We start from the raw sequence: 8,014 nt of genomic DNA, 5'->3' as shown, positions 1-8,014 counted from the left end.
AAATTTAAAACTGAAAAGATGGAGGATTCTGCAAATGTATCTTGATACCACCTTAAGGTTCCTGTTCGATATACCTTAATATTGTGTTCTGGATATTTATCTAGGTCATACGTAAAGTTGAATTGAATTGAAGTACTTTGGCGTCAGTTGAATATCTATGTTTTTTCATTGAGTTCCTAATTAATCATGATAAACATGTCTGTCATATTCGATTAATTATATCACAATCAATTAAAGGTTCTGCTGATTATCTGCCAAACAGATACAGTACATACAAGTCAAGCGCCGTCAACACAGTAAGTCAATCAATGAAAAGTTTGTACAAATAAATCATTCAGTCGGAACAATGTTAAGCTTGTGTTGATGATACTTTAATTGGACAGGTCGATCAAAACATGATATAGCATTATGGCTGCCAATAAAATATTTATTGGTTTCTACGCATATCTATGTCAAAGGTCAAGTCACATAAAGAAAAAAATCATAGGGTGTATGGACTAAATTGATCAGATCTAGATTTTATAGTTATTAAATACTATTTATTAAAGATTAGTTGCAGTATTCGGGTACAATAGATCAACCCATGTAAAAAAAAATACAGACATGTGTAAGCTATGAACATTAGTTTATGTGACATAACCTTTGACATAGTCATGCCATTTGAAACTACGAGAGGGCTTGATATCACGAAGCTCTATGAAATGTGAAACACTAACATAGGCCATGAACATATTTATTACAGGGATTTTTTTTATAAAATCGCTTAGAAACAATTAAAAAAAAGCCCGAGGTACATAGTAAAGAGAGAATTGGGAAACGAGACAGTTGAACTTAACACTACAGAGACAAAATTTAAATAACATCACAACTACATAAATCTAGAAATGAGCAATACTGCATATGAACTTTAGAATTTAAGGGAGATAATGGTTTTTGTATACTTAGGCCTAGTCTACTAATTATAAAGGAATTATACCCATGCGGTTGGATGGAGTATACGGGCAATTTAGACCTTACTGTATCGTAGTGACCACCATAGAATGCTTATTATGTTAGATGGAGGTATAAAATAATAAATTAATAAAATTATTTTATACCTCCATGGTTATTATAGCTCGAATATATCTTACTATTTTGGTTTAGTGGTGTGATTGTTTTAGCGGATATTGGCCCGCGATGGCTTTCGTTAATTAAAGAAATTGAAATAAATTTAAAAAATCAGCCACGTGTGTTTTAACGAAACAAATAATAAATAAATGAAATAATTAAATGATTCCAAAAGCCCAGTGGAACTTTCATGACATTAAATTAACTAGGTACTGTATATATACATATTACTTAAATGTACCAAGCATCTTTTATAATTATTATATAGACCTTACATTTCACAAATTTTAAGAGTAATTTTCATTTTTCCTTGTTAATTATTTAAAAATTGTTAAATTGGATTTTTGCATAACCATCGGGCTATGTTCTACAGAATTTTATTACACTTCTACCTTAAATAAAATGAGTTCTGTTACACTATAGGCCTTTATAACTTTAAAATTACATATTTTATATATTTAGAATTTGAAAAATAATGTTATAAATAAACGCATGGAACTGTCTGAGAATACATCAAACAGCAGACACACTCTGTCCCATGGGCCAGTACGGTAATATTTTGCAAATGTAGTAACAGAAAATCTATATGCGTTGAAGGTCAGACGAGTTTACTATAGGTAAACACGTGACATTTTCGCGTAAAATCTATTAGTCCTGGGTTTCGCGTAATGCTATTGTCAGTTAACAAACGTGCTTTTTTTAGATTCTATATTTAAGAGACTTATGCTTCCAATTAAAATGATATAGGTGCATGCTTGAAAAGACATTCCCTTAATGTAGAATTTTAATGTGATGTTTCCAAAAAATTGAATCGAATTTTGTTTCGCATAAAATTGGAAATGGAATAGGATTTAAATCTCAAGCATTTAGTCATATTATCCTAGGCCTATTAAGGTACATGTTGCTTCTGTTGCTTTTGATTACTGTCACCTCCGTGCAGGGGAGGTGCAGCTTTATGGTTAAGATATTTGCCTTCTAATCCCAGGGCTTCAAATGCTGAGACAGTTTTTTGTTGTTTTTTTTTTAAATTACTATGAAAGCATATCATATCTTCAATCATTGTAAAGAGTATAATTCTTAAGCATTGATTACGTTAACATTCGAGGGTCTTGGAATATCAGCAAACCTTCTAGATAAAATTGGAATAATCATCAGACCTCAATAAATCGTAATTGACAACTTGTACATATTGCAATAATGTGATGTTCTGGCTGAGACTATTAGAGCCTACAACGATACTATACTACTTGTTGCTAATACAAATTTATTAATTCATCTACAATTTGAAAAAAAAAAATGAAAAGTTAATATACACAATGGATGAAATGATCAAAAGAGTGTCAACGCTATATTTACTGCTACTACCAATGCTATTATTACTATACTGCTGCAACTAGTGCTGCTGCTGTTCTACTTCTGGTACACTGTCTACTACTACACTACTACTACCACTACTACTACTACTACTACTAGTATTATCGGTGTATTAATAATGTGTTGTACTGTGAATGCTGCTACTGACAACAATAGGCCTACTATATGATCATGTTCACATACCACCAAATTATTTTATAGATTGAATAATTAGATGATATGATTGAACGCTTGTCTTGCGCCAGTATATCTACTGCCCTCACTACACAGTTCTACTAGTAGTAGTACTGCTGTAATAACATCTAGCGGCCTGCATGCGACAAAAGGTATCAATAGTGCAATAAACCCTTAACACTTCGTTTTACTTGAATAATTCATCGTTAATGAAATTATTTTCGGTCAAATGCAAGTGACAACTGTAAACCGTCAATGTATAACGATTGTCTGACATTTGCGCATGCGCGTATGAGTTTGAAAAGCAGTTACTTTGCAATAAATCAACATAATTAGTGAACTATGTTTCTAATGAACATAGCATCGTTTTACTGCATTGCGACGCATTGATTTGACTTTTAAATGAAAATGTCTCTATAATAAGTACGGTATATTCTTTCTCCATCATATTCTAATAAATGGGTCGACTATATCACATCAATTTGCATTTGCAAAACGCTGCAAAAATGTCAAATTAAAACAAGAAGTATTATCATGGACTACGTTGGTGGACGGTTATCTGTTTAATCGTCCATATAGCATAAAATGAATTTTGTTGCTTCTAATATCGTTGTTGATTCTCTAAAACACCTGATTCCATAATTAATTCTGACGATACAGTTTTTGAGGTTTAAAAACAAAAACAGTCACGCACCTCTTGCGCCGCTCGCCGAACGTGCCGAGACAATACGCTCGTCGTTATGGCTGCTGCCGCTCGTCACGTATTTTCTCACAAACTATATTTTGTTATGTGTAATTTCAGATTATTCTCTTCAAGCATTTATCAATCTCAGAGACTGGATCATTCTCCCTAGCAACACAATCTTCTTCAGCTGAGCACCACGTGATCTTAAATGACACCAATGAGTTATCCTAAGACCTGACATCATTTTTACATAAGATATATATCTGTTTGGCCATCATTAGCGTGTCTTTGATCGAGTATGTTTGAGTTGGGTGATAATGTTCTCAATTCTGATCACATACCCAACATACTACCACGACGGAAGGCGTCTACGCCAGTAGTTAACAGACTACTCGGAGTACACGACTACTATTAGGTCTACTCAAGTTGTCATTAACATAGCATTATTATGATTAACCACTACGACTTAGTGAATCAATTCCGCGAAAGTATCACGTGGTCTAGAGTACCGTATCTAATATGACTTTCCTGCGCGCTGAGCTGCGTCCAAGCTCAATATTTTGCGCACGCAGGATCATTATTTAAACCTCACGACTGAAATAATTTATGAACTGGTAACTATTTCTACAACAAGTAGGACTAAAATGATATAGCTTTGTATGCGCTAGGCCTATATCTATTATTAACGAACATAATTAATTATTGACATCGGTCTGACAAAAGGTATCAATAGTGCAATATTTCCAGAGAATGGGATTCGTCGTTGAGTTTGTTATTAATTTTATTTATCTTATTTACCAGTTTAGTTTACATCACAGGTAGGCAAGGCGCGGCCCGCGGGCCGCATGCGGCCCGAAAGCGGTTTTTGCGGCCCGCGAACATTGGCTAGAAAACACCTTGTTTTTTACGGCCCGACACCGATATGTAAAAAGTAACATTAAAACTGAGAATAAAGTGGTGTAGAAGCAGTCTTTGAGGTTTTTGGAAGCACACTGGAAACATTAAAGTTTGGGTGCGGCCCTCGGTGTTAAATCAAAAATACACTTTGGCCCTCTGACCTATTGTTATGCCCACCCCTGGTTTACATGATAGTGCCTACATGATACACGTATTTCTGTTGCAGTTGTCTGAAACTGAAATCCCACAAACACATGAAGGTACATTTAAGCTGTCGTTTTGTGGAACCTTGGCAATAAATAGGGGCGGGGTTTGCAAAAAGGTCCAATTCCGCTGACGTTAAGAACATATTTATTTTGAACTTAACAAATAGGCCTATAACACTGTAAGCAATATGCCTCATGTAAACAGGTATGTAACAAATATCGTCAATTCGAATAATTAGGCCTAACGATAATTTTGTGCGGAAAAAGAATACTATTTTATATAATAAATAAATAAACAAGAACAATTTGTAAACTCAAAAGCCATAATAGGCCTATAATAGGCCTATAATATTTTTAGACTATAATACTTTACCTACATTTGCTTTTTATGTTTTCTTTTTTTTTCTATAACTAAAAATTATAATAAATTATAATAATAACAAATAGATAATTTAAATATTTACTGAACATAGTTAAATCAACTCATGCTATTGCGAGGTGCCTATGCTGTGTGTGATTGAATGATTAACATTTGTTATTTTTCTTTCATGTTTGATGTTTCGGGCTGCCAAATTTAGTACAGGAACCTTGTTCCTCCTTGGCTTGGCCCGGTCTGTATTTATGAAATAAATATATTATTAAATCATGGCCTATGTCTACATTATTTTTTATCATCATTATTATCAATTTATCTTTTTTTTCACATTATCTATTATTTGTCATTATCATCACTATCTTCATAATCATCGTCTTCATCATCATCAATCCTCCTCTCATTATTATCACTATTGCTAAATAAAAAATCTACACATCTAGGTCCGTAGTAAGTGTATATTAGAATGTTACAACAGGCAACATGAAGGTACTGTCAGAAACGATTATAGACAATTAATATGCCTATTAAGATCTAGTATATAATCTTTAAAACATAATTATTATATTATTATGGTGTATTTATAATATAAATCAAATTATGTAAATTATATACATTCATGTATATATATATATATCTGTCTCTTATACACATCTAGATGTGTATAAGAGACAGCATTGATTACGTTAACATTCGAGGGTCTTGGAATATCAGCAAACCTTCTAGATAAAATTGGAATAATCATCAGACCTCAATAAATCGTAATTGACAACTTGTACATATTGCAATAATATATATATATATATATATATATATATATATATATATATACTGTACATATATATATACATATATATATATATACTGTATATATATATACATCAATTCAAATTATATAATTATATATAAATAATGTAACATAGGCCTATACTGTTATATACTTATGCCTGTGTCAACCCTAAAAAAGAGAACTGGATTTACATCACTAGTTGAATGAATGCGGGTTCGGGGTTGTCATCAAGCACTTTTAACGTTATTAGAAAAAATAACATTGACATGTGTACATCAAGTACCAGCTAAACAGTTTGTGATGAATATGGTTGAAAATAAATCGATACAGTAGTTCAGAGCATCGGTTATGTTGGTCGACGAAGCATAACCACATGAAACATTTATATTCAGTAGACACAGCTCATATAATAATAATATCAATGAAGAAAGGTACAACAACGAGCCTACTCTATAACTGTATATGAATAACTACTTAAGAACATGAAGAAACGTACCGGCATTTGAATATTATGGCACTTTCTTTTTCTTTATAAAACATTTAAATTGTGCGAAACCTATGTAGTTAGGTTGTGTAAAACAGTACATAAACAAAATCAGAGTAAATTATAAAGTTATGATACAATGTATATACATATAAAGAGTCTATACAATAATATTAAAACAAAAATAAAGAAGAAAAAAAAAACATATTCGAACGCCCTCATTGTGAGCTTATGTCTATCTGAAGACAAGGTCACCGTTCAAGACAACTGAAAAACGACAAGAAACTATACGAAGCCCACACGCATTAACATTCATATAAAGCACCCAGAGGCGTTGAGGCTTCTGACAGGTCTAATATATATATTACAAGACACTTCACGGAACACGAAACATCCTTCAAATTATGTGCTTGTAACGCTTAGGAGGCAATGTAAAGTTGTATTCGCGCCTGACGAAGAAGCCCAGAACGGATTCGCGGGAAAATAAATGTATGACTATATTACTTAAATTAGTCAAATCGTGTCGCCAAAATATGTTAGTGGCTTATTATTATTCGGCAGCATTAATTATTTACCATACAGCATCGCAAACTGCAATCCAATCTGCTTTAATATAGGACTACATGAATTTAGTCCTACATAAAATCATACAGTAGTGTGATTCCCTATTTTGATTATAAGCACACGCTCAACATACCGTCGATGTTACTGTTGTGTACAAACTAACGACCAATGCTTGATTTACGACATCAAAGTAGACATGTTCGTCAATGAAATAACAAGTTACCATGCGATTTATCCTCCCCAACTACCATGACATATTTACAAGCTTGTAAATTTCTTTAATATTAAGAACTATTAACCCTCATAAATAGCTAGAAGACTAGGTCTATAAAAGTGATGACAGTTTCTCCAGCACGCGCGGTTGTTGTCTACGTCTGGTCGCGCTCTTGGCAAGCACTGGTGTGAACATCTAGTTCATTCAAATCGATGTATTAGGCCTACTATAATTTAGTTAGATCAGATTGTTAATATCTAAATGGTGTATTTTGTTGGGGGGGGGGTGGTGGTTGACCACCAACTATGCATATTTACGGTTAGTTTTAGAATCCGGCGTGTGCATGTACGCAATTACAGTGAAATAATACAGATTATGATATAAGGATACAATCCATCGGATTTAGAATTTTAAATTATTTATAAAATGGCAAAAAAAAAAAAAAAAATTAAAAAAAAAAAATTAAGAAAGATTAAGATACCAAACTATGCTAAAACTTATCGAGAAGTCAAAAGCAATTTCTTTAATTGATAACGTTGATTTCATCTGTTAAAATACTTGCATTTTACGTGCATCGAACATAGGTATTCTACATCAACGATGCAAAACACTGCCTTCCATTAGGAAACATAATTGCACACAACAGGCTTTATGTTAATCTGTTCAATGTTAGATTTAGATGCAATTACTGAAATTAGTTGTCACTAAACGTCACATATCTATAGCTACTGGTATTCATGTAATAAGTATACATATATATTAGTATACCAATGTTTATATAATAAAAGTAGGAGCCGTATATCTATAGCATAAAATATAGCTTCATCAGGTGAATGCTTATATAGGCCTATATATAGGCCTATATATATATTAATAGGCTATATATACTGCATAATATAATATCATTTTAAAATAAAGCATAATAGGCCCCTGTAATCTACAAGTGATCTGGAGATGTATAAATCAATGGAAGACGAGATTTAGAATCACAAGATACTATTTTATACAGAAAGCCTGCTTATTTAGTACCATACCGTAGCCTATATATATATATATATATATAAATATATTTACAACTCATAGCTGTTTTTTATTGCTGTCTTTCTATATTATATATATATATATATATATATATATATATATATA

At 32.3% G+C, this 8,014-nt stretch overlaps 1 protein-coding gene across 1 annotated transcript in view; it reads right to left on the bottom strand.

Annotated features, from left to right (window-relative positions):
• Positions 1 to 8,014, bottom strand: part of LOC117113719 (potassium channel subfamily K member 9-like) — a 21,238-nt gene that overhangs the window by 3,403 nt on the left and 9,821 nt on the right. The window lies entirely within an intron of this gene.

The sequence above is a fragment of the Anneissia japonica genome, unplaced genomic scaffold, assembly GCF_011630105.1.
Source record: "Anneissia japonica isolate Jap-2015-1 unplaced genomic scaffold, ASM1163010v1 scaffold718_len1063573_cov188, whole genome shotgun sequence".
In the NCBI taxonomy this organism is placed as follows: Eukaryota; Metazoa; Echinodermata; class Crinoidea; order Comatulida; family Comatulidae; genus Anneissia; species Anneissia japonica.
This window is presented reverse-complemented; position numbering and strand designations above follow the sequence as displayed.